General features: G+C 55.8%; 1 protein-coding gene across 1 annotated transcript in view; it reads right to left on the bottom strand.

Moving 5' to 3' along the window:
• The window catches only part of SSH1 (slingshot protein phosphatase 1), a 53878-nt gene that overhangs the window by 44032 nt on the left and 5362 nt on the right, over nt 1-4484 (bottom strand). Inside the window, exon 2 of the mRNA XM_012731175.1 lies at nt 3967-4007. The gene's annotated coding sequence lies outside the window, so the exon portion shown is untranslated. The remainder of the gene's footprint in view (nt 1-3966; nt 4008-4484) is intronic.

Here is a 4484-nt window from a genome sequence, read left to right as displayed (position 1 = left end):
TGGGGGCTGCACCTGCCAGGGGCTGCACCAGCCAGGGGGTGCTGGGGGCTGCACCAGCCAAGGGGTGCTGGGGGCTGCACCTGCCAGGGAGTGTTGGGGGCTCACTTGCTAGGGGGTGCTGGGGGCTATACTTGGCAGCCAAGCACGGCACCCGCCAAGGGGGCTCAGCACCCCCTGGTGAGACACATAACCAGAAAAATGAACAGAAACAGTCAAGTCCAGACTAAGACAGGCAGAGGTGCCCAACACATATGCAAAAGAAGAGGGCGGTGGAGACTGGACCGGAGGTCCAGAGAAAGGACCCGCCACCCTCCGGGTGCAGCCGGGTCGGGGTGCAGACCCAGAGCAGGCCCGGCAATGGCACCCACAGGGCTGGATCTGGCTGACACAGCACCTGCGGGGAGCCAGGCCCCTAATTCTGGGCTGCGACCCAGCACTGACATGAGCAGTGGAGACCCAGTGGGCACACTGCCGTCCAAGCCCACCGTGGACTGGCTCCCGGCGGGGAGCGTCACACAAGCTACTCGACAGCCCTGCAGGTCGTGCAGGTGAGACCCCAAAGCTAAAGGAACTCAGCACTGTGCACAGGAGCCAGATTCTGAAGCCAGGTCTGCCTGGCGCCGAGCCCCACGCTGCTGCCCCGACACCTGCTCTTCTGCGCACACGTATGCCGTTTACCACGAAATTAATTAATTTCCCAATGAAATTAGCAAGTTCCCACTGTTGAGATGCTACACGTGGGCAGAGAACTAAGGCCCTGCTGTAGAGAAGCGTCAGGCCCAGGGTGACACAACACAGGCACCTACTGGCAGGGACAGGAGGCTGCAGGTGGCTGGGGCGAGCCAGCAGCGGGGCGCAGGGGTAGGCACGGGCCAGGAAAGAGAGGGTCAGGAAGAAGCCCCCGTGTGAGGCGCAGCTGAGCCGGGGGCAGAGGCGCTGCGGAGCAGGCCGCGGAGCCAGGAGGAAGCAGCACGGGGCTCTGTGCTGTCAGCCTGGGAGCAGGAGGGCAGGGCGGGCGAGGGCTGGGCTGATGGGCCCTGAGACAGGGCAGGAAGGGGGACCCGACGACCTGAATGGCGCCACCAAGGGCGGAGGAAGAAGAGGGCAGGGAAGCCAGGAGAGCCGCCCCGGGGCTCCGGAAGGCACAGGCGATGGCGAGCCAAAGCCACTGCTTGGCGAGTCAAGGGGCGGCAACGGCCGCTTGGCGAGTCAGCTGTCAAGGGGGGGCCGGGGACAGCCTGCCGTCCGCCTTTGGAAGCTGGGCCTGTCAGCTCACCTCCAGGGCCAATCCGAGAGAAACCTCCTCTAACGCTCGTCTCCCCTAGACAAGCAAAATTGCCCTCCGATCCCATATAATTTTCTCCAGAAGCTTAGACAGCAAAGAACTGAACGTGCAGACTGACCCAGGAGTTTGAACGGGTTCCAGCGCAAGCTTAGCCAGCACGCCAGAGGTCTCACATCGGTCCAGAGGGGTCAGCAGGCCAGACGGTGTCCTCTGCCTGACACGGCAGTGAGGCGTCACGGTGACGAGGGGCCTGAAAAGCGACCTGAGCCCACAGCTCGGGACCCAGGGTCTGCTGGCCCTCACAGTGGTGCTGGGGCCTCCTGAGAGCTGGGGAGAGTCACAGGGGTCATCAGAAGGCCACAACCCCCTGAGGGCACCACCTCAAATTAGCAGGGCTCTAGGCTCTGGCCTGGAGCTGCCTCTGACCGCTGGCAACTCAGGTCAGCTCCCTCATCTGTGAGGATGAGGGAGGCGACACAGCTGAACCACCAGCAGGTCCAGAGAGGCAGTGGCTGGGGCGTCCAGGGGGTACAGGCAACAGAGGCCTCACCTCCAATTCAGGGCCTTCCACATGCAACTGGGGCTCAGGCTCCACACACAACTGGGGAGACGGACTCCAGGTGGGCACGCGCAGAGCAGCTGTGGCTTCCTGCCCTTCCCTTTGTAGGGTCCTCTCCTGCTCCCGGCGGGCAGGGAAAGGGCCTGTGATGGGCCACAGGACACACACAGTTCCTATCACTGCTCTCTGTAAGTTCTCATGAACTGAAACAACCCCTGGCACTATGCTGGGAGAAGAGCGACTGGAAAAAGCGCCAAGCCCCAAAGCCCACTCAGTGCGAGCTGGGCGCCCACCCCTAGCAAGAGCCCTGAAACAGGGGCAAGGCCAGAGGGCGGGGAAGGCTGGAGAGAAGCTGGGGTGGCGGGGGAGCTGGGGAGGGTGGGGGGAGCCCCACCTCCTGCTGCTGTAGCTGCCGTCCCACAGCAGCCAGAGAGCCCTCCCCGCCCACGACGTCCAGCCTCTGCAGTGTCAGATCTACTTCGCGGCCCGCTGCTGCCCCCATGGGGAGCTGAGCTTGGCTGATTCCAACCTTCAGTTCCTGACCTAGGTCTGTGGGGGAAAAAAACCCAGGTGAGAGAACAAATGTGCCGTGAGGCCGAGCCTTCCGGGAGCCACCTCCATGCGTTTGCAGCAGTGATTCCTCTGAGCACATCACCTTCAGAAAAGTCACACAGGCCTCCCTGGTGGTGCAAGGAGCTGAGGTGCAGCACTTTGAGGCTGTCACAGCCACCGCAGCACCAGTCTGCTCCCCATCAGGAGCTGACCCACATGGCACAGCAGGTCTCTCCTGACCTGCCCTCTGCTCCCCTCAGCAGTGTTTTACTAGATCTGCATGTCCTGCTCCCCAGTTCTCTGGTGAATAATCCTCTCACCCCTGCACCTCTGGCCTGTACCCCAGTTCTTGTATGCATAAATAAATAAATCTTAAAAAAAAAAAAAAGTAGGCCCTCTCTGGTGGTGCAATGTGTTAAAAGTACAGCACTACAAAGCTAGCCTCAGCAGCTTCAGCATGAGTTTGATCCCCTGCCAGGGAGCTGACCCACATGGCCCAGCAGGCCTCTCCTGACCAACCCACTGCTCCCCTAAGCAGTGTACTTCATCCATCTGCCTGTTCTGCTCCCCACTCTCTCTGGTGAACCATCTCACCCCCACACCTCTGGCCTGTACCCCAGTTCTGTATGCGTAAATAAATAAATAAATAACTCTTTAAAGCAAAGAAAAGCAGCATCACACAATAAAAATGGGCCTTTCCCACCCTTCACACACAGGAACCTCAAAGATGGACAGGGAGCCTGCTACCCCTTCTGCTTGCAAGCAGAGCCAGGGAACATCCTGCTCTTGCTGATGAAGCGTTGACCCCAGTTCCTGACACACATTTCCTTTTCCAATTAATTTTCCTCCTCTCACAAGATCAAACAGACTTTTTTTAAAGCATATCCTTGAAACTCTATTTACTTTTTAAAACTCTAGAGAGTCAGATTTAAGACTGTCCCTTGGTGCAAAAGATTATATTATATATAATATGCTAAATCTTCTGTAAACCATCAAAATATCCAAAGGGGAGGTCTTTGTTTTTAGCAAAGAAAAACAAAAATGCTTTGGGTGTCTATTAACGAATACAGCAACTTACAGCATAAGGATTAAGGAACTTATTTTAAATGAGCATGGCTAAACACTTTTCACAAGCAAAAAACAAGACAAAAAACTCCCCTACATCCTGAATTAATAAACTTAAGGGGTTGAATGTCTGTTTCAAATCCACAAAGTGCTCACCTCAAAAGGAATACCAGGATGCAGAATTGAGAGCCTACCACAAGGATTATTTGTTTTAACAGGAGAGGCGGGATGTGGGAGACTATGTAAGAAGACTTGGAATGGCAAAGCAGGGCTGGAGAAATAACGGAACGATTCTCCTTTTTTTCTCAAGGTCGGAGGTTAGCAGAGATGCTTATCATTCAACATATGCCCACTTTCTAAGGCGCAACTTGGGAATATTCTTCCCAGATAGTTTCTAAGCACTCCCAAAAGAAAGGGGAATATTCCTTCTGAAAGGTTCTTCTCCCCAAGACTATGTCTTACCTGACTGGAAAAAAGTCTCCAGAAGGAAAGCAGAGCTGCTTACCTGAGGTTTAATTTTCGCTCTTCATCGCTGGCAGCCTCCAACTGTGGGGAAAGAAAAAGAGGGTCACACCGCAGAGCCACCAGCAACAAGCCCAGACACGAGCCTCACATTTTCTGCTCTGGGGTCTGAAACACACACAGATGTCCAGGAAGTGGGTTCTAAACAGCCGCGCCCATCCTGCTCTGCGGCTCCTTTGAGCAACTTCCCAGGGGAAATTTCGGGTTTCCAGGGCTCACCCACATTCCCTCTGCAGTCCTGGGGAGCGATTCCTCGCGCTGGCATCAATTCCTCACTCTGGCTTCGTGACACAACCCACGTTAGCCCTCAGTTTTCGCCTTTCTAGGGTGGTTTTGGAAAATACTGTTTTTGTTTTTGTTTTTAAGGGGAGGGGGCTGTTTTAAGACATTTCCTCCTTTGAGCAGGGCAGGTACTGAGTGATCAACATGATTACAAGTCCCAACACTTGGGTTTAAAAACACCATTCCAGGCCCTCCCTGGTGGCGCAGCGGGTTAAAGCA

Source organism: Condylura cristata, unplaced genomic scaffold, assembly GCF_000260355.1.
Source record: "Condylura cristata isolate star-nosed mole 26May11 unplaced genomic scaffold, ConCri1.0 scaffold00029, whole genome shotgun sequence".
NCBI classification, from domain to species: Eukaryota; Metazoa; Chordata; class Mammalia; order Eulipotyphla; family Talpidae; genus Condylura; species Condylura cristata.
The sequence above is the reverse complement of the archived record's forward strand: the minus strand, read 5'-3'. Positions and strand labels throughout refer to the sequence as shown.